This window comes from Ranitomeya variabilis, chromosome 2, assembly GCF_051348905.1.
Source record: "Ranitomeya variabilis isolate aRanVar5 chromosome 2, aRanVar5.hap1, whole genome shotgun sequence".
Lineage (NCBI taxonomy): Eukaryota > Metazoa > Chordata > Amphibia > Anura > Dendrobatidae > Ranitomeya > Ranitomeya variabilis.
Window position 1 is genome coordinate 187,351,192 of NC_135233.1, and position 26,409 is coordinate 187,377,600.

At 49.7% G+C, this 26,409-nt stretch overlaps 1 protein-coding gene and 1 long non-coding RNA gene across 5 annotated transcripts in view; one reads left to right on the plus strand and one right to left on the minus strand.

The window, feature by feature from the left end:
- The window catches only part of NHSL2 (NHS like 2), a 458,134-nt gene that overhangs the window by 202,109 nt on the left and 229,616 nt on the right, over window positions 1-26,409 (minus strand). The gene's annotated exons all lie outside the window — the stretch shown is intronic.
- Window positions 3,423-26,409, plus strand: part of LOC143804835 (uncharacterized) — a 33,611-nt gene continuing 10,624 nt past the window's right edge. The window contains exons 1-3 of the long non-coding RNA XR_013221115.1: window positions 3,423-3,665; window positions 4,822-4,889; window positions 6,728-6,843. This is a non-coding gene — a long non-coding RNA (uncharacterized LOC143804835). The remainder of the gene's footprint in view (window positions 3,666-4,821; window positions 4,890-6,727; window positions 6,844-26,409) is intronic.

The window sequence follows — 26,409 nt, forward strand, 5'->3', positions numbered from 1 at the left end:
GTCCTAAGTACGCTGATGCCACATATGTGGTGGGAACCACAGTTTGGGCGCACGGCAGAGCTCAGAAGGGAGGGAGCACCATTTGACTATTTGAACGCAAAATTGGCTGGAATCAATGGAGGCGCCATGTCATGTTTGGAGACCCCGATGTACCTAAACAGTGGAAACCCCCCAATTCTAGCTAATAGTTCACAGAGAAACCCCAGTTGCTTTAAAAACTTGTTATTACCTTTATTACAATAAAGCAACTGGGGTTTCTCTGAACTATTTGACGAATTGTACTTCAAGTTTTATTTGTTTACTGTGAATTTTTTTCCCCAATTCTAGCTCCAACCCTAACCCCAATACACCCCTAATCATAATCCTAACCCCAACACATCCCTAACCCTAAGCCCAGCCCTAACTCCAACACACCCCTAACACTAATCCCAACCCTAATCCCGACCGTAACCCCAACACACCCCTAACCCTAATCCCAACCCTAACCATAACCCTAACCCGAATCCAAACCCCAATGCCAACTCTAACCCTAACCCAAATTTTAGCCCCAACCCTAACTTTAGTTCAACTCACTTTAGCCCAACTTTAACCCTAATGGGAAAATGGAAATAAATAAATTTTCCTATTTTATTATTTTTCCTGGGGGGGGGTGATAAAGAGGGGGTTAGTTTACTATTTTTTTCATTTTGATCACTGTGATAGACCCTAGGCCAAAATTAACCAACAGTTAAAATCTTCCTATTGTTGCTGGGTGCCGGCTGGCAGATCTCGGTGGGCGCACTGTGCATGTGCCCACCATTTTCTTACCGGAAGAAGATGGCAGTGGCCGTGGGGGGATGCAGGAGGACCCAGGGATACTGGTAAGTATCGGGGGGGGGGGGTCGGAGACCCCATTGCTCTGTCCTCTGATGTGCAATCACATTGGAGGACAGAGAAATTAAATGGCAAATTGCACTTTATTTTTGCGGTCACCGTTATAAGGTTAAAGGGACTCTGTCGCCTGAATTTGGAGGGAACAATCTTCAGCCATAGGGGCAGGGTTTTCGGGTGTTTGATTCACCCTTTCCTTACCCGCTGGCTGCATGCTGGCTGCATGCTGGCTGAAATATTGGATTGAAGTTCATTCTCTGTCCGCCATAGTACACGCCTGCGTAAGGCAAGATTGCCTTGTGCAGGCGTGTACTACGGAGGACAGAGAATGAACTTCAATCCAATATTGCAGCCAGCGGGTAAGGAAAAGGTGAATCAAACACCCGAAAACCCCGCCCCTATGGCTGAAAATTGTTCCCTCCAAATTCAGGTGACAGAGTCCCTTTAATAATGGCGATCGCAACCCGGGGGTCATTAAAAAAATAACCCGAATCATGTTCTCTTGGTTCTCGGCTACCCCCTGCAGCCAAGACCTCAAAGAATATCCAACTCTGGGGAGCGCTATACAGTTAACGGCGCTGTGGTTTAAGTACCCTTAACTACCGTCGCCAGGGGTGGGATTCAGCCGGTACGACCCGGTACGGGGCAGCCGTTTACTAAAATTTCTATCTGCCAGCGTTCCGGTAATTGAAAATGGTTACCACTGGCAGTGGCGTAGGAAGGGGGGGGCGGGCCGCCCCGGGCGGCACAATGCGGGGGGCGGCACAATACGGGGGGCGGGTCGCCAGCGGCGCAGAATTTACCTGTTCGCATCTCGGCTTCAGAAAAATGGCCGCCGCGATCTCCATCTGCGCATGCGCGGCCATTTTCCTGAAGCCCCGGTCAGCAGAGCACTCCACCTGCGCACGCGCGGCCTCAGGAAGATGGCCGCCCCCACCGATAACCAGAGAGAGCAGGATCGCGGTCAGGTAAGCAGAACTTTTTTTTTTTTTTTTTATTGAGAGCGGCGATCGGGGGGGCCCAGGGCAGAAAGCTGGACACAGGGGGGCAGAAAGCTGGAAACAGGGGGTCAGAAAGCTGGACACAGGGGGTCAGAAAGCTGGACACAGGGGGTCAGAAAGCTGGACACAGGGGGTCAGAAAGCTGGACGCTGGGGCAGAACGATGGACGCCGGGGCAGAACGCTGGACGCTGGGGCTGAAAGCTGGACGCTGGGGCAGAAAGCTGGACACGGGGGCAGAAAGCTGGACACTGGGGCAGAAAGCTGGACACAGGGGGGCAGAAAGCTGGACACGGGCAGAAAGCTGGACACTGGGGGCAGAAAGCTGGACACTGGGGCAGAAAGCTGGACACTGGGGCAGAAAGCTGGACACTGGGGGGCAGAAAGCTGGACACTGGGGGGCAGAAAGCTGGACACTGGGGGGCAGAAAGCTGGACACTGGGGGGCAGAAAGCTGGACACAGGGGGGCAGAAAGCTGGACACAGGGGGGCAGAAAGCTGGACACAGGGGGGCAGAAAGCTGGACACGGGGGTAGAAAGCTGGACACAGGGGCAGATTGCTGGACACAGGGGCAGAATGGAGAAACAGGGCATGATTGGAGACACAGGGGGCAGGATGACAGACATGGCGGCATGACTGGAGACACTGGAGGCAGGATTGGAGACAGATGGGGCAGGATCATGGGGCAGGATGGATACGATGGAGACAGATGGGGCAGGATGGGAAGATCATATGGGGCAGGATGGATACTCATTAGGGCAGGATGGGAGAACATATGGCTGACGCCAGGAATGAGACACACAGGGGCTAGGATGGCGAATATTATTACCATAGGGGCTAATTAAGGGATATTATTACTGCAGTGATGTATTTATTTTATTTTTTGAGTACACTGTTTTAAATGGAGGGGCGGTCCTATTACTGTGTACAGTGACACTATGTCGCCTTCTTCGTGTGGTGTAATGTAAAAGTTGGGAAAATTAAGTAATGTGTTCTGCAAGTGGAACTCGAGATAACTGTGTTATTTCCTGCAGAGACGAGTCCTGGCTGGATGAAGTGATGGCGGTCTGTGCGGGATGAAAGATGAAGGACTTCACCTAGAGACGTCACTGGTGAGTCAGTGTGTTACCTATACACTGACACTATACACTGTATACTATATACAGAGCTCCTGTGTATAATGTCACTGGTGATCACTGGATTACCTGTACACAGACACTGCATACTAAGTACAGATCTCCTGTGTATAATGGCACTTATGGTGATAGTATTGTGGTTTTTTTTTTTATTATTGATCAGTACTATAGTATTCAGTCACTATGTGGTGGTAATATGTGGTCTGGTCATGATGTTTTGGTATTTGTTCCTTGTATTTGATATTATTCGATCACTGTGGTGGTAATATGTCATCTGGTCATGGTGTGGCGGTATTTGTGCCTTGTAGATAGTATTATAGAGGGGGGGGGCGCCAAACTCGGGAACAGCCCCGGGCGACCAAAGCTCTAGCTACGCCTCTGGTTACCACGCCCCCGGTCATCGGGCCCCCCCTGGACATTTTGTTCTGTGTTTGCTTCTGCTGAACGCCCGATGCATAACAACTCTGTGGTGATTTAAAGATACACCTACAGTGTTGTTAATGCATCGGGTGGACGAAAATGGGCGCTGTACCTTTAAGTTGAGTCCGGCCGGGTGCATCATGGTCCGACTCCTGACGTCACGCTGCTCGTGCTCGCATTTCCTCATTCATTCTGAGCAGAGCAGAGCAGCGTGCAGTGTGCCAGGTCACGTGTCGGCGGGTAAAGTAGGCTGACGAGGAGGGGGAGGCAGCGGGCTGTCAGGCAGGCAGAGTTACTGAAAGTTACGAGAGTGCACTGCGGCCAGTCTCTCTGAGTCTCTGCAAGTCTCATGAGCAGATGAGGCTTCAGGTGGCTGCGCCTGGCAGTGTGTGGCTGATGAGGGAAGGCGAGTGGGGGCTGCATCCAACAGGGTTCAGTGGGAGGATAGTGGGGAGTGGGACTGCCAGCCCCCACTAGCCTCCCCCCTGGACCCTGCAGCCCCCCAGTCCCCACTAGCCTCCCCTGGACCATGCAACCTCCAGTCCCCACTAGACTCCACTCTGGGCCCTGCAGCCCCCAGTCCCACGAGTCTCCCCCTGGACCTTGCAGCCCCCAGTCCCCACCAGCCTCCCCTCTGGGCCCTGCAGCCCCCAGTCCCACTAGCCTCCCGCTGGACTCTGCAGCCCCCAGTAGCCTCCCCCCTGGGCCCTGCAGCTCCAAGTCCCCACTAGCCTCCCCCTGGGCCCTGCAGCCCTGTAGCCTCCCCCTGGGCCCTGCAGCCCCAAGTCCCCACCAGCCTCCCCCTGGGCCCTGCAGCCCTCTAGCCTCCCCCTGGGCCCTGCAGCCCCAAGTCCCCACTAGCCTCCCCCTGGGCCCTGCAGCCCTGTAGCCTCCCCCTGGGCCCTGCAGCCCCAAGTCCCCACCAGCCTCCCCCTGGGCCCTGCAGCCCTCTAGCCTCCCCCTGGGCCCTGCAGCCCCAAGTCCCCTCTAGCCTCCCCCTGGGCCCTGCAGCCCTCTAGCCTCCCCCTGGGCCCTGCAGCCCCAAGTCCCCACTAGCCTCCCCCTGGGCCCTGCAGCCCTGTAGCCTCCCCCTGGGCCCTGCAGCCCCAAGTCCCCACCAGCCTCCCCCTGGGCCCTGCAGCCCTCTAGCCTCCCCCTGGGCCCTGCAGCCCCCAGTCCCACTAGCCTCCCGCTGGACTCTGTAGCCTCCCTCCTGGGCCCTGCAGCACCCAGTCCCCACTAGCCTCCTCCTTTGCCCTGCAGCCCTCTAGCCTTCCCTGGGCCCTGTTGGATGTGGCAGCCAGTCATGGACTATTTAGGAGGGAGAAGCTGATGTGTATATGACACGATCATATAGACATCACAGTGCCCCTAACACTTTCTCTCTTATTTTTAGCTACCAGCTGAAGCTGCTGGCTAGAAACACAGTGGATGCCACGTTGACATCATGGAAGACTCCTCAAGGTTTGTTTGGTCCTTGAATAATGTATAGAGAAATGCAGAGCTGTAGTACACAACCCGTATAACACCCCTCTCCCATATACAGTATCAGCGCCCTGTTCTTTGGTGCTAGCATTCTTAGAATTATAAAATTGTAGAGTTGGAAGGGACCTCAAGGGCCATCGGGTCCAACCCCCTGCGAATGCAGGTTTACCTAAGGGCAGGCGCACACGGACGATTTTGCTGCGATTATACGGTGCGTATAATCGCAGCAAAGCGGCTGTCAAACCTGCCCTGCGAGCGGGTCTGAGAGTGCTGGAGGGAGCGCATACCTGCGCTCCTGTTCAAAGCCCGGAGTCAACCGCAAGTGTCCTGAACGGGACTCAAAGAGGCAGCATCGCGCTGCCTCTCTGAGTCCCGTTTAGGACACCTGCGGTCGGGGCGGGCTCTGTAACAGGAGCGCAGGTATGCGCTCCAGCACTCTCAGACCTGCTCGCAGGGCAGGTTTGACAGCTGCTTTGCTGCGATTATACGCACCGTATAATCGCAACAAAATCGTCCGTGAGCGCCTGCCCTAAATCATCCCAACTATATGTTTATCCAGCTTCCGCTTGACGACTCCCATTGATGGAGAGCTCACCACCTCTCATGGCAGCCTGTTCCACTCTCTAACTACCCCCACTGTCAGAAAGTGTCTCCTAATGTCTAATCTGTATCTCCTTCCTGTTAGTAATTTAACTAAGGATGTTGTGGACTGATCAGCTAAAGCACCTTGTACACGGACAATTGTCCTGTGCAGTACATTTGCTTTAGTCGTTTGTTTCTTTGAATGACTTTAATACCGTATGTCACAACGTATTCTTGTCATTAAGGGAGACAAACTGCTTCCAAAAATATGAATCGTGCCACTGGGCGTGGCTTATTAGTATGGGCGGGGTTATTGAAAATGGGCGTGGCCAAAATTCCGGCCGCCGCGACTTAGAGGACCTGTTGTTAAAAATTTGAATCCCACCCCTGACCGTCGCTAAAAGGTAATACAATGCACAGCTCATAGTCATCCATGTAGTATAATGCACAGCTCATAGTCATCCATGTAGTATGATGCACAGCTCATAGTCATCCATGTAATATGATGCACAGCCCATAGTCATCCATGTAGTACAATGCACAGCTCATAGTCATCCATTTAGCATAATGCACAGCTCATAGACATCCATGTAGTATATTGCACAGAGCACAGTCATCCATGTAGTATAATGCACAGTGCAGTCATCCATGCAGTATAATGCATAGCCCATATTCATCCATGTAGTATAATGAAGAGCCCATATTCATCATGCAGTATAATGCACAGCTCATAGTTATCCATGTAGTATAATGCACAGAGCACAGTCATCCATGTAGTATAATGCACAGCTCATAGTCATCCATGTAGTATAATGCACAGAGCACAGTCATCCATGTAGTATAATGCACAGCTCATAGTCATCCATGTAGTATAATACACAGCTCATAGTCATCCATGTAGTATTTCAAAGCTCAGCTTGTGGCTGTAGTGAGGAGAGAAAAACTACCGGCAGATGATACTTTGTGTAGTATATCAACACAGGGTATAATGCAGACTAAGATGTTAGCTGCTCACCTTTTTTGATACATACATGGGTTTTAGTCTTATAGGAGGTTAAAAAAATGAAAATAATAAAAAAAAAATTAAAAGTGCAAATCGTATTTGGTATTGTGACACCTGTAAAAAGTCTGATGTTTCAGAAGCTAAAGTTACATAACCTATAAAGAGAGAGGAAAGAAAAAAAAAAAAAAAGGATCGAAATGTCAGAATTGCTTTTTTTTTTTTTTAATTGCAGCTCCAATAGAAAAAAGAATGAAAAGTGATTGAAAAGGCATATCTGCCCCCAAAATAGTACCAATAAAGATATCAAAATGCCCTGCAAAAACAAGCTCTATCAGCAGAAAAATAAAAGTAAGTTATGGAACGGATAACACAAACCACCGTTTTTTTTATGAGCCTTAATTTTTTTTAAAGCAGAGAAATATAAAACCTCGGTATTGCAGCAATCAGTCTGACCTGAAGAATCAAGTGGCCATTGCCTGTAATTAACCACTTCACTCCACAATGTGATACTTCATGGGAACCAGTCATGTCCCCAAATGCTATTAACCTGCGGATATGGGGGTAATCTGGAGGTTAATAGCCTTACAATGCTGTCCGGCCGCTGTACAGAAAGTGCGGCTACCGGGAGAAGATTAGCTTTATTCCTCCCAGGAGCCGCCGGGTTTCAGTCAGAGGCGGGCACAGAGAGGTTACAGTCATCGCTCTCAGCATTGTAAGCATCCCCAGGACTTTGAGTGATAGCTCGCCCTGCACAGATGCACTACAAGGTGAGCTGTCAATCAAAGTGCTTACACTCGCCGCTCATGAGGACTTTAGCCACTGCAGGTACGTCTCTATGACTGATAGTCTGAGGCTCGTGTAATAAAGATCATTTTTTCCGGTAGCCGCACCGTTGCCGAACATTATTGTAACGCTATTAACCTGCAGATTATCCCCATATTTGCAGGTTAACAGCATCTGGAGACATGACAGATTCCTGTTAAAGGAAAAAAATGTACAGCTCTTGGAAGAAAATGGGTGATCAGAAAGGTTTAAGGGTCGTCCAGCAAAAAGGAAGAGTTCCTCGAGGGCTGGGAGATGTAAAAAAAAAAAGAATAAACTAAAAGATACTCACCTCCTGGCACCCACTAGGATCCAGTGCACGCCATTCCTTGATCAACACAGATACAGGAAGAGGAGATGCCACTGTTCCACCAGCCGCATGACTGCTTTAGCCTAGGATTGGCTGCAGCGGTCAGATGACTTCAGCAGCACCTCATGGGATGAAGTGCTTCTCAAGCCAGCCAATCACAGCTAGCATGGTGCAGCAACATAAAACATTAAAAAACTTGAATGGTGTATTCCTAAACATTTATGTAGTAACGGGAGCAACTAAGTAGTACCCCCTCTAGCATGACTGGCACCCCACCGTCCGGGACCCATCACAGGACACCTCCGCCACTCAGGCATATTAGCTGGTGGAACAGGGACGAGCTGTCAGCGCAAATCACAGAGCATCCTGCACTGGATCCTTTCACTGGATCCCTGCACTGGTAGGCGAGTATCACTTATTTATTTTTTACATTTCCAAGCCCCCGAGGAGCTTTTCTTTTTTGTTCTGCCATATAATGCCTCGCAGTAGCACCTGAACCATGGTGGATCTTTATGGCGGATCATGCACCGCTGTGTAGTGCTGTGTGTCTAGAAAAAATGCCGATCCCTATAGCAATCGCGCAATGTCACGTGTTGCACGGGTAATGTCCTGCTGTCAGTAATGGTGGGCACAATGTCACGTGCTGCGCTGGTAATGTCCTGCTGTCATGTGCTGCGCTGGTAATGTCATGCTGTCAGTAATGGTGGGTGTAATGTCACGTGCTGCGCTGGTAATGTCCTGCTGTCATGTGCTGCGCTGGTAATGTCCTGCTGTCAGTAATGGTGGGTGTAATGTCACGTGCTGCGCTGGTAATGTCCTGCTGTCACGTGCTGCGTTGGGAATGTCCTGCTGTCAGTAATGGTGGGCACAATGTCATGTGCTGCGCTGGTAATGTCCTGCTATCAGTAATGGTGGGCACAATGTCACGTGCTGCGCTGGTAATGTCCTGCTGTCAGTAATGGTGGGTGTAATGTCACCTGCTGCGCTGGTAATGTCCTGCTGTCACGTGCTGCGCTGGTAATGTCCTGCTGTCACGTGCTGCGCTGGTAATGTCCTGCTGTCATGTGCTGCGCTGGTAATGTCCTGCTGTCAGTAATGGTGGGTGTAATGTCACGTGCTGCGCTGGTAATGTCCTGCTGTCACGTGCTGCGTTGGGAATGTCCTGCTGTCAGTAATGGTGGGCACAATGTCATGTGCTGCGCTGGTAATGTCCTGCTATCAGTAATGGTGGGCACAATGTCACGTGCTGCGCTGGTAATGTCCTGCTGCCAGTAATGGTGGGTGTAATGTCACGTGCTGCACTGGTAATGTCCTGCTGTCAGTAATGGTGGGTGTAATGTCACGTGTGGCGCTGGTAATGGACGCCCCCCCCATCAGAGAATACATGGGGGGTCGCATGATAACACAGCCCCTACATGTATTTTAATTCTCCTCACACCCTAAAGGGGGTTCGTTATTGTGAAACTTGACATGGAGATTCAGTAGGCTTTATGAAATTCAAGTTTATATATGAAAGGGTTAATTTTACTAAGTAAGCTGCGCTGTGCGTGAGCAGGTTCAGACCAGTTTTAGCTAGTTTTATTCCCGCACTTTTTATTGATTTTGATTGGTCCGCGGGAAAAGTGCGGGAAGATTATTTACTATATAATCAGCTGCTCCATCAGCTGTCGCTCAGTCACCTGATGAAGACTGAAGACCCCACCCTCCCTCCCTTAAAATTTAGCTTTTTATTGTTATAGGCTGTCGTGGCGTTTGTTTGTGGGAGAATCGCCCGTTAAATCGGGTGGATTGGTAATGAATTGGAATAACTTTAATTTATTTGTTCAAATTGGTTTATCGTTGGTTATTTGGATTAAATTATATATTTATACGTAACTCAAAATAAAACGCCACGGCCATTTTCTTCCAACAAAATTTGGTGTCATGTGTATTTATTGGGGGTCTGAATGGGGTTTGTGTTACCATGTCCTGCTGTCAGTAATGGTGGGTGTAATGTCACGTGTGGCGCTGGTAATGTCCTGCTGTCAGTAATGGTGGGTGTAATGTCACGTGCTGCGCTGGTAATGTCCTGCTGTCAGTAATGGTGGGTGTAATGTCACGTGCTGCACTGGTAATGTCCTGCTGTCAGTAATGGTGGGTGTAATGTCACGTGCTGCGCTGGTAATGTCCTGCTATCAGTAATGGTGGGTGTAATGTCACGTGTGGCGCTGGTAATGTCCTGCTGTCAGTAATGGTGGGTGTAATGTCACGTGCTGCACTGGTAATGTCCTGCTGTCAGTAATGGTGGGTGTAATGTCACGTGCTGCACTGGTAATGTCCTGCTGTCAGTAATGGTGGGTGTAATGTCACGTGTGGCGCTGGTAATGTCCTGCTGTCAGTAATGGTGGGTGTAATGTCACGTGCTGCGCTGGTAATGTCCTGCTGTCAGTAATGGTGGGTGTAATGTCACGTGCTGCGCTGGTAATGTCCTGCTATCAGTAATGGTGGGTGTAATGTCACGTGTGGCACTGGTAATGTCCTGCTATCAGTAATGGTGGGTGTAATGTCACGTGCTGCACTGGTAATGTCCTGCTGTCAGTAATGGTGGGTGTAATGTCACGTGCTGCGCTGGTAATGTCCTGCTATCAGTAATGGTGGGTGTAATGTCACGTGTGGCGCTGGTAATGTCCTGCTGTCAGTAATGGTGGGTGTAATGTCACGTGCTGCACTGGCAATGTCCTGCTATCTGTAATGGTGGGTGTAATGTCATGTGCTGCACTGGCAATGTCCTGCTATCTGTAATGGTGGGTGTAATGTCACGTGCTGCACTGGCAATGTCCTGCTATCAGTAATGGTGGGTGTAATGTCACGTGCTGCACTGGCAATGTCCTGCTGTCAGTAATGGTGGGTGTAATGTCACGTGCTGCACTGGTAATGTCCTGCTGTCAGTAATGGTGGGTGTAATGTCACGTGCTGCACTGATAATGTCCTGCTGTCAGTAATGGTGGGTGTAATGTCACGTGCTGCACTGGCAATGTCCTGCTATCAGTAATGGTGGGTGTAATGTCACGTGCTGCACTGGCAATGTCCTGCTATCAGTAATGGTGGGTGTAATGTCACGTGCTGCACTGGCAATGTCCTGCTGTCAGTAATGGTGGGTGTAATGTCACGTGCTGCACTGGTAATGTCCTGCTGTCAGTAATGGTGGGTGTAATGTCACGTGCTGCACTGATAATGTCCTGCTGTCAGTAATGGTGGGTGTAATGTCACGTGCTGCGCTGGTAATGTCCTGCTATCAGTAATGGTGGGTGTAATGTCACGTGCTGCACTGGTAATGTCCTGCTATCTGTAATGGTGGGTGTAATGTCACGTGCTGCACTGGCAATGTCCTGCTGTCAGTAATGGTGGGTGTAATGTCACGTGCTGCACTGGTAATGTCCTGCTGTCAGTAATGGTGGGTGTAATGTCACGTGTGGCGCTGGTAATGTCCTGCTATCAGTAATGGTGGGTGTAATGTCACGTGCTGCACTGGCAATGTCCTGCTATCAGTAATGGTGGGTGTAATGTCACGTGCTGCACTGGTAATGTCCTGCTGTCAGTAATGGTGGGTGTAATGTCACGTGCTGCGCTGGTAATGTCCTGCTGTCAGTAATGGTGGGTGTAATGTCACGTGTGGCGCTGGTAATGTCCTGCTATCAGTAATGGTGGGTGTAATGTCACGTGCTGCACTGGCAATGTCCTGCTATCAGTAATGGTGGGTGTAATGTCACGTGCTGCACTGGTAATGTCCTGCTGTCAGTAATGGTGGGTGTAATGTCACGTGCTGCACTGGCAATGTCCTGCTGCCAGTAATGGTGGGTGTAATGTCACGTGCTGCACTGGTAATGTCCTGCTGTCAGTAATGGTGGGTGTAATGTCACGTGTGGCGCTGGTAATGTCCTGCTATCAGTAATGGTGGGTGTAATGTCACGTGTGGCGCTGGTAATGTCCTGCTATCAGTAATGGTGGGTGTAATGTCACGTGCTGCACTGGTAATGTCCTGCTGTCAGTAATGGTGGGTGTAATGTCACGTGTGGCGCTGGTAATGTCCTGCTATCAGTAATGGTGGGTGTAATGTCACGTGCTGCACTGGCAATGTCCTGCTATCAGTAATGGTGGGTGTAATGTCACGTGTGGCGCTGGTAATGTCCTGCTGTCAGTAATGGTGGGTGTAATGTCACGTGCTGCACTGGTAATGTCCTGCTGTCAGTAATGGTGGGTGTAATGTCACGTGCTGCACTGGTAATGTCCTGCTGTCAGTAATGGTGGGTGTAATGTCACGTGCTGCACTGGCAATGTCCTGCTGCCAGTAATGGTGGGTGTAATGTCACGTGCTGCACTGGTAATGTCCTGCTGTCAGTAATGGTGGGTGTAATGTCACGTGCTGCACTGGTAATGTCCTGCTGTCAGTAATGGTGGGTGTAATGTCACGTGTGGCGCTGGTAATGTCCTGCTATCAGTAATGGTGGGTGTAATGTCACGTGCTGCACTGGCAATGTCCTGCTGTCAGTAATGGTGGGTGTAATGTCACGTGTGGCGCTGGTAATGTCCTGCTATCAGTAATGGTGGGTGCAATGTCACGTGCTGCACTGGTAATGTCCTGCTGTCAGTAATGGTGGGTGTAATGTCACGTGCTGCACTGGTAATGTCCTGCTGTCAGTAATGGTGGGTGTAATGTCACGTGCTGCGCTGGTAATGTCCTGCTATCAGTAATGGTGGGTGTAATGTCACGTGCTGCACTGGTAATGTCCTGCTGTCAGTAATGGTGGGTGTAATGTCACGTGCTGCGCTGGTAATGTCCTGCTGTCAGTAATGGTGGGTGTAATGTCACGTGTGGCGCTGGTAATGTCCTGCTGTCAGTAATGGTGGGTGTAATGTCACGTGCTGCTCTGGTAATGTCCTGCTGTCAGTAATGGTGGGTGTAATGTCACGTGCTGCACTGGTAATGTCCTGCTGTCAGTAATGGTGGGTGTAATGTCACGTGCTGCACTGGTAATGTCCTGCTGTCAGTAATGGTGGGTGTAATGTCACGTGCTGCACTGGCAATGTCCTGCTGCCAGTAATGGTGGGTGTAATGTCACGTGCTGCTCTGGTAATGTCCTGCTATCAGTAATGGTGGGTGTAATGTCACGTGTGGCGCTGGTAATGTCCTGCTGTCAGTAATGGTGGGTGTAATGTCACGTGCTGCACTGGTAATGTCCTGCTGTCAGTAATGGTGGGTGTAATGTCACGTGCTGCACTGGTAATGTCCTGCTGTCAGTAATGGTGGGTGTAATGTCACGTGCTGCGCTGGTAATGTCCTGCTGTCAGTAATGGTGGGTGTAATGTCACGTGTGGCGCTGGTAATGTCCTGCTGTCAGTAATGGTGGGTGTAATGTCACGTGCTGCACTGGTAATGTCCTGCTGTCAGTAATGGTGGGTGTAATGTCACGTGCTGCGCTGGTAATGTCCTGCTGTCAGTAATGGTGGGTGTAATGTCACGTGTGGCGCTGGTAATGTCCTGCTATCAGTAATGGTGGGTGTAATGTCACGTGCTGCACTGGCAATGTCCTGCTATCAGTAATGGTGGGTGTAATGTCACGTGCTGCACTGGTAATGTCCTGCTGTCAGTAATGGTGGGTGTAATGTCACGTGCTGCACTGGCAATGTCCTGCTGCCAGTAATGGTGGGTGTAATGTCACGTGCTGCGCTGGTAATGTCCTGCTGTCAGTAATGGTGGGTGTAATGTCACGTGTGGCGCTGGTAATGTCCTGCTGCCAGTAATGGTGGGTGTAATGTCACGTGCTGCGCTGGTAATGTCCTGCTGCCAGTAATGGTGGGTGTAATGTCACGTGTGGCGCTGGTAATGTCCTGCTATCAGTAATGGTGGGTGTAATGTCACGTGTGGCGCTGGTAATGTCCTGCTGTCAGTAATGGTGGGTGTAATGTCACGTGCTGCACTGGTAATGTCCTGCTATCAGTAATGGTGGGTGTAATGTCACGTGTGGCGCTGGTAATGTCCTGCTGTCAGTAATGGTGGGTGTAATGTCACGTGCTGCACTGGTAATGTCCTGCTATCAGTAATGGTGGGTGTAATGTCACGTGCTGCGCTGGTAATGTCCTGCTATCAGTAATGGTGGGTGTAATGTCACGTGCTGCACTGGTAATGTCCTGCTATCAGTAATGGTGGGTGTAATGTCACGTGCGGCGCTGGTAATGTCCTGCTATCAGGGCACAATGCTGGGCACAGTTATCACCTCTTGTAACCTTCCTACTCATTAGCGCCAAGCTTATTTTATCTTCGATCTGAAGATGTAAAGTATTTACTTGTCAGATGCAATCTTAACACAATAGCCTCTGCATCTCTCCCGGTATCCATGGAAACTGCCGGCGGAATATAGGCCCACTTCTATCTGTACACTTAGACTGTAAAAACATGTCACTGCTCACAGCACATCGCTGGTGCCGAGAACACGGAATAATTACAGTCTGCGCTCCCGTAACTGCACAGATACGCCACAACGCAGATGAACAGACGGGGCCATTTCTGACGGTGAGACCCTCTGAAACATAATGTTTCTGGTAAATAAGGTAAAAGCATGAAAGACCAAATGAATAGAAGACTCATCAGCCACGCCATCCTGGTACTCAGTGTGCTGTAGGATACAGATGCATTTTTAGGGTATCTGTACTTGATCCCTTTTTTCAGATGAGTCCACTCAGGAAACAAATTAAAAAGCACTTAAATTAGAAATACAATGAATATATGCACATAAATGTCAGCACGATTTGCTGTACAAACAGTGCTCAGAATAAATGATCACACATATTTGGCATCGCTGCGTTCAGAATCGCCCGATCTATTAATAAAAAAATTAACCTGATCGCTAAACGACGCAATGAGAAAAAAATAAATAAATAAAAATGTCAAAACGCCAGAATTACTTTTTTTTTTGGTTGCCGTACCATTGCATTAAAATGTAATAATGGGCGATCAAAAGAACGTATCTGCACCAAAATGGCATAATTAAAAACGTCAGCTCGGCACACAAAAAGTAAGACCTCACAACCCGAGATCACGAAAAATGGAGATGCTACGGGTATCGGAAAATGGCACTTTTTTTTTTTTAAACAAACTTTGGAATTTTTCTTCAACACTTAGATAAAAAAAAAAAACCTAGACATGTTTGGTGTCTATGAACTCGTAGTTACCTGGAGAATCATAATGGCAGGTCAGTTTTAGCATTTAGTGAACCTAGCAAAAAAGCCAAACAAAAAACAAGTGTGGGATCGCACTTTTTTTGCAATTTCACCGCACTTGGAATTGTTTTCTAATACACGATATGTTAAAACCAATGGTGTTGTTCAAGAGTACAACTCGTCCTGCAAAAAACAAGCCCTCATATGGCCATATTGAGGGAAAAATAAAAAAGTTATGGCTCGGGGAAGGAGAGCAAAAAACGAAACCCCAAAAACAAAAATATCTTCGGTCATGAAGGGGTTAAAGCCTTTGAAGTAATGCTAAAGTTTAGACTACAAAATTCAAATTATCAAGAATTTAGCCACAGATAAATCTATTTATTAATTACAAAGGCGTCCAGCAGACGGGCAACTATGAAGAGGGAGATACTTAAAGAAAACCCCTAACTATCTCATGCCATCAGCAATAGCACCACATGGAAGAGAAATGTCACAAGACCTGAGAAAGAAAATCATTTCTTTACACAAGAAATGTGAAGGCTACACAAGAAGATTAGCAAAGCTTTACTGATCAGTCAGATACTGGAGCAAAAGTGATACAAAAATGTAACAGACAGATGGAAAAGCAAAACAACTCTTAAGAGACATCCAGGCAACCACAGAAGTTACGACTTAAACAGGAGCATCTTCTGATGAGAAGGGTTGAAGAAAATCAACATGAAAGTTCAGTGCAATTACCTAAAGAAGTAGAAAGTCTAATGGGGGTGAGTGTTTCCTGTGACACAGCATGGCGTACACTGCAGGAGAATGGCAGCATGGGTGTCATCCACAAAGGAAGCCTATCCTAAAGCCCATGATGAAAAATATGAAGACTACTTGGACTCTATACTCTGGAGAGATGAGACCAAGATAAAAGTTTTTAAAAGTTTTTATGGCATCACAAAGGTGAGGAGAACAGAGACAAATGCATGGTGCCTACAGTGAAACATGGTGGTGGCAGTTTCCTTATGTGGGGCACGTGGGTATTGGGGAGCTACATGTCATTGATGGCATAAATTCACAGATGTTTTGCTCTATAGTTAGAGAAGATGCCGCCATCACTCTGAGACCTTGGAAGATGAGTAGTTTTCAAAAATGACAATGATCCAAAACACACATCTAAGGCCACTGTTGAATTTCTTAAGAACGAGGTAAAAGTGATTCAATGGCCAAGTGTCTCCTGATCTGACAACTCGACACCTAAGGGGAGTTCTGAAGAGACTCTCCATCCAGCATCTAGGCTCTTAAAAGAGGTTGAGTCAAGAATGAAAAAGATCGACGTGGCATGATGTCGCCAATTTGTTCATTACAGACCTAGGAGACTTGGTGCTGTCTTTAAGAATCATGGAGGTCATACACAATACTAGATGTGGTAGTTTTTGATGTGTGGTGATTGAGGAGATTGTGACTCCAGGAGGCACTACAATTACATTTCCATCACAGACAGATTATTTAAAAAAATATTTGAAAGAATGTGAGTGTTTCAGAAAAGTCTGTGATGTATATTAAAGGGGTTGTTCGAGCTGAAATGAAAAGTAGTCAGTCACTTTGTGACTGTTGAATCATAACAGTTTGCAATGTACACACTGTATGCCGCTGTGTGACTGTGCGGTCATATAAGTACATGTACGTGATGTGCATACTTGTGGTCTTGTACCGATTGTCAGTGTGCATCGCATACAGGGGAGTGGGGTCAGTGTACACATAGCATACAGGGGAGTGGTGACAGTGTACACATAGCATACAGGGGAGCGGTGACAGTGTACACATAGCATACAGGGGAATGGTGACAGTGTGCATCACATACAGGGGAACGGTGATTGCATACGGAAGGACAGGATGTCACTAGTCAATTCCCCACTACCACTAAAGACAGATGGGATACACAAACAAGGGCATCACTTAGCTTGAGTAGACTCAGAGAGAAACACAGATTTCCAACAAACACCAAAGAGGAAGATAGCCGACGACTATAGCTCCAGGCCTCAGCAGGGAAATGGAAAGATCACAAATGCAAAGCCAACCGCTGAAACTTTTTGCAGCTAGATGCAATGCGACTGTCTGCAGCCTCTGACACACCCGTGACACTACCCCCCCTTCTACGAGTGGCCTCCAGACACTCAGGACCACAAGCCGTCCAATGCACCAAGTATTGTAGGGAGCGACCTTGGAAGCAAGAATCTACAATTCTGGAAATATGAAACTCTAGGTTTCCTGAAACCATTATTGGGGGGCAGCAGTAGGGGTGAGGGCTCAAGGGGAAAAGGCCGCGCATGGGTATGAGTGCCAACTGGATGGCGCCTCCACCACATGGAAAGCAGGAACGCCATGCGCAGAAGACAAAGTGCAAGCCGGTGTCCTGGGCTTCAGGCTTGCACTTTGTATTCCATGTGGCGCAGGCGCCATCCACTTGGCACTCATACCCATGCGCGGCCTTTTCGGCCGACGCTCCTCCTTCTGAAAGGGGGCTGGACTCTTGCGGCTCATATGGCGCAGGCGCTTTTCATTGGTTGCTTGTGCCCATGCGCGGTCTTCCATCTTTGGTGGTACGGGCCTCTTCCGGCTTGTGTGTACTCACCCACACCGGTCTCCTATGAGCCATTATGCTCGTGGTATTTATGGCTGTTAAACGCCTCTGCTGACACCTTCCCTGATGAAGCCTGGTCCGCCGGGCGATACGCCTGGGGCATCGCTCTCTCACCAGGTTGTATTCCTATGGGGGGTTTCCTCCGTTGATATTTATGGGACCTAGTAGTACTATTATGTACAGGTTACCCTTAAACCTGTAAGTTGGCTAGTTAGCTTTATATTGCCTTGGACAAATTGCCTATGATATCTTTGCTCTGCATATGGATGCATATATGGGCTATCCATGGTACAGTCCAATTAGGGATATTGCATACCACCCCATGAGCCACTAGATTTAATTTGGGTTACAATATTTTACTAAGTTATGGTCTCCATCCAGTACCTGAGTGTTTGATGGTGTTTGTAATTTTTAATTATGTTTTAATTGTTTGTGGTGTTTTTTGATGTGTTAATAAAATCAGCCTGTTATTTTTACATTTGTTTCTTACTATTGGATGGTGTGCAATTCTTTTGCAGTAATGCTTTTCTCCTTATCGTTAAATTTGGTTTCTATTACTGACATTGCACCCCCGGTATACTTGTAACACGTATTTGGCTGTGCGCCTAATTGTCTGTTTCTCGCATAGCATAAAAGGGAACAGTGATAGTGTGCCCATCGCATACAGGGGAACAGTGATAGTGTGCCCATCGCATACAGGGGAACAGTGACAGTGTGCCCATCGCATACAGGGGAACAGTGATAGTGTGCCCATCGCATACAGGGGAACAGTGATAGTGTGCCCATCGCATACAGGGGAACAGTGACAGTGTGCCCATCGTATACAGGGGAACAGTGACAGTGTGCCCATCGCATACAGGGGAACAGTGACAGTGTGCCCATCGCATACAGGGGAACAGTGACAGTGTGCCCATCGCATACAGGGGAACAGTGATAGTGTGCCCATCGCATACAGGGGAACAGTGACAGTGTGCCCATCGCATACAGGGGAACGGTGACAGTGTGTCCATCGCATACAAGGGAACGGTGATAGTGTGTCCATCGCATACAGGGGAACAGTGAGTGTGTCCATCGCATACAAGGGAACGGTGATAGTGTGTCCATCACATACAGGGGAACGGTGACAGTGTGCCCATCGCATACAAGGGAACGGTGACAGTGTGTCCATCGCATACAGGGGAACGGTGACAGTGTGTCCATCCCATACAGGGGAACGGTGACAGTGTGCCCATCGCATACAGGGGAACGGTGACAGTGTGCCCATCGCATACAAGGGAACGGTGACAGTGCGTGCATCGCATACAGGGGAATTGTGACAGTGTGCACATCGCACACGGGGGAACAGTTTCAGTGTGCACATTGCACACTCATGATTGAGCAGTCACACAGAGTCACTAGTTTTTCCATTTTAGCCCAGACATCCTGCTTAACAGTAGTAAACTGACCAAGGTTTCCTGCATTGTTTAAGAGGAAACTGTAATCAGGAACTAGACCCCCAAACTGCTGCACCTTTTATTGAGGATGTTAGAAAATTTTCAGTGATGTTCTTTTGTTTTTTGTCATATTGTAGCAAAATAAAAAAAAGTTGAAGGCGGATCTCAGAGCCTTTATCCTAGACGGAACAGGGCACGGAGCGACGCTTATGTATTTTCCAGAATTCTCAACTAATGCACATTTCTATAAGTCACACAATCCCGGTATCTGCACTGCCTGCAGTCTACTCTGTGCTGTTTGAATGGAGCAGAGCTATGAATGACTCGCGTTGTTCTCCAGGAATATGGTAAAGCACATGAGAGATAATAGAGCGGCAGACACGACGCGGCTCCATCGCCCTGCTGTACACCTGTGTGCCTCTGGTCGCATGTCTGGTAACAGGCTGCACTCCATCGCCCTGCTGTACACCTGTGTGCCTCTGGTCGCATGTCGGTAACAGGCTGCACTCCATCGCCCTGCTGTACACCTGTGTGCCTCTGGTCGCATGTCTGGTTACAGGCTACCCTCCATCGCCCTGCTGTACACCTGTGTGCCTCTGGTCGCATGTCTGGTAACAGGCTGCACTCCATCGCCCTGCTGTACACCTGTGTGCCTCAGGTCGCATGTCTGGTAACAGGCTGCACTCCATCGCCCTGCTGTACACCTGTGTGCCTCTGGTCGCATGTCTGGTTACAGGCTACCCTCCATCGCCCTGCTGTACACCTGTGTGCCTCTGGTCGCATGTCTGGTTACTGGCTGCACTCCATCGCCCTGCTGTACACCTGTGTGCCTCTGGTCGCATGTCTGGTTACTGGCTGCACTCCATCGCCCTGCTGTACACCTGTGTGCCTCTGGTCGCATGTCTGGTTACAGGCTGCACTCCATCACCCTGCTGTACACCTGTGTGCCTCTGGTCGCATGTCTGGTAATAAGCTGCACTCCATCACCCTGCTGTACACCTGTGTGCCTCTGGTCGCATGTCGGGTAACAAGCTGCACTCCATCACCCTGCTGTACACCTGTGTGCCTCTGGTCGCATGTCGGGTAACAAGCTGCACTCCATCACCCTGCTGTACACCTGTCTGCCTCTGGTCGCATGTATGGTTACTGGCTGCACTCCATCGCCCTGCTGTACACCTGTGTGCCTCTGGTCGCATGTCCGGTTACAGGCTGCACTCCATCGCCCTGCTGTACACCTGTGTGCCTCTGGTCGCATGTCCGGTTACAGGCTGCACTCCATCGCCCTGCTGTACACCTGTGTGCCTCTGGTTGCATGTCTGGTAACAAGCTGCACTCCATCGCCCTGCTGTACACCTGTGTGCCTCCGGTCGCATGTCTGGTTACAAGCTGCACTCCATCGCCCTGCTGTACACCTGTGCGCCTCTGGTCGCATGTCTGGTAACAAGCTGCACTCCATCTCCCTGTTGTACACCTGTGTGCCTCTGGTCGCATGTCTGGTAACAAGCTGCACTCCATCACCCTGCTGTACACTTGTGTGCCTCTGGTCACATGTCTGGTAACAAGCTGCACTCCATCACCCTGCTGTACACCTGTGTGCCTCTGGTCGCATGTCTGGTTACAGGCTGCACTCCATCGGCCCTGCTGTACACCTGTGTGCCTCTGGTCGCATGTCTGGTTACAGGCTGCACTCCATCGCCCTGCTGTACACCTGTGTGCCTCAGGTCGCATGTCTGGTAACAGGCTGCACTCCATCGCCCTGCTGTACACCTGTGTGCCTCTGGTCGCATGTCTGGTTACAGGCGTTACAGGCTACCCTCCATCGCCCTGCTGTACACCTGTGTGCCTCTGGTCGCATGCCTGGTTACTGGCTGCACTCCATCGCCCTGCTGTACACCTGTGTGCCTCTGGTCGCATGTCTGGTTACAGGCTACCCTCCATCGCCCTGCTGTACACCTGTGTGCCTCTGGTCGCATGTCTGGTTACTGGCTGCACTCCATCGCCCTGCTGTACACCTGTGTGCCTCTGGTCGCATGTCTGGTTACTGGCTGCACTCCATCGCCCTGCTGTACACCTGTGTGCCTCTGGTCGCATGTCTGGTTACAGGCTGCACTCCATCACCCTGCTGTACACCTGTGTGCCTCTGGTCGCATGTCTGGTAATAAGCTGCACTCCATCACCCTGCTGTACACCTGTGTGCCTCTGGTCGCATGTCGGGTAACAAGCTGCACTCCATCACCCTGCTGTACACCTGTGTGCCTCTGGTCGCATGTCTGGTAACAAGCTGCACTCCATCACCCTGCTGTACACCTGTCTGCCTCTGGTCGCATGTATGGTTACTGGCTGCACTCCATCGCCCTGCTGTACACCTGTGTGCCTCTGGTCGCATGTCCGGTTACAGGCTGCACTCCATCGCCCTGCTGTACACCTGTGTGCCTCTGGTCGCATGTCCGGTTACAGGCTGCACTCCATCGCCCTGCTGTACACCTGTGTGCCTCTGGTTGCATGTCTGGTAACAAGCTGCACTCCATCGCCCTGCTGTACACCTGTGTGCCTCCGGTCGCATGTCTGGTTACAAGCTGCACTCCATCGCCCTGCTGTACACCTGTGCGCCTCTGGTCGCATGTCTGGTAACAAGCTGCACTCCATCACCCTGCTGTACACCTGTGTGCCTCTGGTCGCATGTCTGGTAACAAGCTGCACTCCATCACCCTGCTGTACACTTGTGTGCCTCTGGTCACATGTCTGGTAACAAGCTGCACTCCATCACCCTGCTGTACACCTGTGTGCCTCTGGTCGCATGTCTGGTTACAGGCTGCACTCCATCGGCCCTGCTGTACACCTGTGTGCCTCTGGTCGCATGTCTGGTTACAGGCTGCACTCCATCGCCCTGCTGTACACCTGTGTGCCTCTGGTCACATGTCTGGTTACAGGCTGCACTCCATCCCCCTGCTGTACACCTGTGTCCCTCTGGTCGCATGTCTGGTAACAGGCTGCACTCCATCCCCCTGCTGTACACCTGTGTCCCTCTGGTCGCATGTCTGGTAACAGGCTGCACTCCATCGCCCTGCTGTACACCTGTGTGCCTCTGGTCGCATGTCTGGTAACAGGCTGCACTCCATCACCCTGCTGTACACCTGTGTGCCTCTGGTCACATGTCTGGTAACAGGCTGCACTCCATCCCCCTGCTGTACACCTGTGTGCCTCTGGTCGCATGTCTGGTAACAGGCTGCACTCCATCGCCCTGCTGTACACCTGTGTGCCTCTGGTCGCATGTCTGGTAACAGGCTGCACTCCATCGCCCTGCTGTACACCTGTGTGCCTCTGGTCGCATGTCTGGTAACAAGCTGCACTCCATCACCCTGCTGTACACCTGTGTGCCTCTGGTCGCATGTCTGGTTACAGGCTGCACTCCATCGCCCTGCTGTACACCTGTGTGCCTCTGGTCGCATGTCTGGTTGCAGGCTGCACTCAGCATTTCTAGGAGCAGCTCTCTTCGGTCTGATTTGTGTACTCTTACAGCGTACCAGCCAATCAGTAGAGAAGAGGAGACTGCTGCTATGGTAACATTACAAGACTGCATCTAAACTCATTCTGTCCAAATTACCATGCCCCGTAGCTCAGGGATGTGACACGCAGGGAGGTCTGTGTCTGCAGCACCAGAGATACATTGTAACAAGAGGATTCCAATGTGGATGACGACAGGTGACAGGTGAGAGAGGGCACCAGGATCCTACCCACTGACCCCCCAGGAAAGCCAAGATTCGGGCCAAATCTACATACTAATCTGAAAGTAACAGTTTTGCAAATGGTTCAAACACCAGTCTTCAGTAGCTTTTTCAAATTAAAACTCCACCTTATGGCTCTTTCACACGTCATTGTGTCCGGTACATGCGGTGACAGTTTTCACACGTACTGGAGACACTTAGACACGTGCACGTGTCAGGGTGTTTCCACAGACTGTGTTTCCATGGGCTAAATATGCTGACATGTCAGTTTTTTTAACAGCATGGGATGCAAAACGTCCCACACATGTGCACGCTGAGGACACATGGATGACATCCGTGTGTCATCAGTTTGATACGTACCGGTGCCTGGGAATCAGCGGTACAGTGCTGTTCCCCTGCGCCGGGTGCTGAAGACAACTCACATCACTATTCCCTGCTCTCCCTGCAATCAGCTTGGGCAGGGGAGAATGTTGAGAGTTATATTTAACTGATAACAGCTAGAACATGCAGTGGCTGATGGGACTACTACTCCCATCAGCCTACACCTGCTGCCGCTAATAACAGTGAGAGCAGGAAATGGCTGATGAGAAAATGTATCACCTGATGACTGCGCTATAAATAAAAACCGCTTGGGTTCGCCTGTACTTTTAATAACCAGCCAGGCAAAACTAACAGCTGCGTGACCCACAGCTGTCAGAATTATCAATGCTGGTTATTAAGAATAGAGGGGTCCCACGCTGTTTTATTTATTTATTTTAAAAAAATTGCCCCCTCCAGTCTAAAAATAGCAGCCTGCAGCAGCCCAGAAAGGGCGCATCCAATTCTGGTGCTTTGCCTGGCTCTCCCAACTTGCTTTGTAGTGGTGGCAAGTGGGGCAATATTTGTGGGGCTGATGTCACCTTTGTATTGTCTGGTGGGGCAATATACATGACTTCAATGGAATGGGTGTTAGGTGAGTATAACTGTGTTTGTTATTTTTAAATAAAAAAGTAAATGTGTATTGTTTTTGCTTCAAATAAAATACATAATTCTGACTGTGTCTTTATTAACCATACAACTATAGGATTAGTAATGGATAGGTTTTTATAGACGTCTCTCCATTACTAACCTGTGGGCATGATGTCACCTGACAATACAAATGTGACATCAACCCGACAAATATGAACCCCGCTTGCTACTGCTACAGGGCGACTGGGAAGAGCTGAGCCAAGCGCCAGAACTGTGGCATCTAATAGATGTGACTTTTGTGCATACCTCCCAACTTTTGAAGATGGGAAAGAGGGACAAAGTTTGCGGCGCGCTTAGCGCGCCGCGGCAAATTTTAGGCCACGCCTCTGACCACACCCATTCATAATTAGTCACACCCATATCCACGTCCCAAGCACACCCATTTAGCACTGCTGATCACACTGTTTCATATACAATAGTTATAAACAAAAAAATATGGCCACACAGTGCTCCATACTGTATAATGACCACACATGATGCCCCATACTGTATAATGGCCACACATGACGCTCCATACTGTATAATGAACACACATGACGCTCCATACTGTATAATGACCGCATGCATACTGTATAATGGCCGCACATGATGCTCCATACTGTATAATGACCGCACATGATGCTCCATACTGTATAATGACCGCACATGATGCTCCATACTGTATAATGGCCGCACATGATGCTCCATACTGTATAATGACCGCATGCATACTGTATAATGGCCGCACATGATGCTCCATACTGTATAATGAACGCACATGATGCTCCATACTGTATAATGACCGCACATGATGCTCCATACTGTATAATGACCGCACATGATGCCCCATATTGTATAATGACCGCACATGATGCTCCATACTGTATACTGGCTGCACATGATGCTCCATATTGTATAATGACCGCACATCATGCTCCATACTGTATAATGAACACACATGATGCTCCATACTGTATAATGGCCACACATGATGCTCCATATTGTATAATGACCGCACATGATGCTCCATACTGTATACTGGCTGCACATGATGCTCCATACTGTATAATGACCGCACACGATGCTCCATACTGTATAATGACTGCACATGATGCTCCATACTGTATAATGGCCGCACATGATGCTCCATACTGTATAATGACTGCACATGATGCTCCATACTGTATAATGACTGCACATGATGCTCCATACTGTATAATGGCCGCACATGATGCTCCATACTGTATAATGACCGCACATGATGCTCCATATTGTATAATGACCACACATGATGCTCCATACTGTATACTGGCTGCACATGATGCTCCATATTGTATAATGACCGCACATGATGCTCCATACTGTATAATGACTGCACATGATGCTCCATACTGTATAATGACCCCACATGATGCTCCATACTGTATTATGGCCACAGTTCTCCATACTGTATAATGACATACAGGCACGCAGCTCACACACATGCAGCATCACACACACACAGTATCACACATACACACGCAGCATCACAAACGCAGCTCACAAACACATGCAGCTTTGACACAAATGCATCACACATGCAGCCATCACACACACACACAGCCATCACACACACACGCAGTCATCACACACACACGCAGCCATCACACACACACACGCAGCCATCACACACACACGCAGTCATCACACACACACGCAGTCATCACACACACGCAGCCATCACACACACGCAGCCATCACACACACACACGCAGCCATCACACACACACGCAGCCATCACACACACACACGCAGCCATCACACACACACACACGCAGCCATCACACACATGCAGCCATCACACACACCCAGCCATCACACACACCCAGCCATCACACACACACACACCCAGCCATCACACACACACACCCAGCCATCACACACACACACTCAGCCATCACACACACACACCCAGCCATCACACACACACACCCAGCCATCACACACACACACACCCATCACACACACACACACCCAGCCATCACACACACCCAGCCATCACACACACACACACACGCAGCCATCACACACACACACACGCAGCCATCACACACACACGCAGCCATCACACACACACACACACGCAGCCATCACACACACACACACGCAGCCATCACACACATGCAGCCATCACACACACCCAGCCATCACACACACCCAGCCATCACACACACACACACCCAGCCATCACACACACACACACACCCAGCCATCACACACACACACTCAGCCATCACACACACACACCCAGCCATCACACACACACACCCAGCCATCACACACACACACCCAGCCATCACACACACACACCCAGCCATCACACACACCCAGCCATCACACACACCAGATACCTCATACACACATGACACACACACAAATGCAGCATCACACATCTCACACACACACACACATCACACACACACACAATCTCCTCTGTGGTGCAGGGGCGGCTGATCTGTCCATGTGCAGCTCTTCAGTTTCTCCGGCTGCTCACAGCTCTGCACTGTCCCGGCACCTCCCCCGTCTCTCCTTCTCTGCCGGGATAGCAGCTAAGAGCAGGAGACGCCAGAGCTCTGTGCACACACCTCAGGTAGTGAGTCGCTGACCTCTCATCTTGATCGCTGCTGGCTCTCTTCCTCAGCGTGGCAGCGCCGCACACACAGGGGGCGGGGGCGGGGGCGGGGGAGGGATCGGTCGGGAGGAGACCCAGCATGTATAAGAAAAAAAAAACAGCCACAAACCTAATCGGGCTCTCTCTACGTCCCGGAAGTGGGC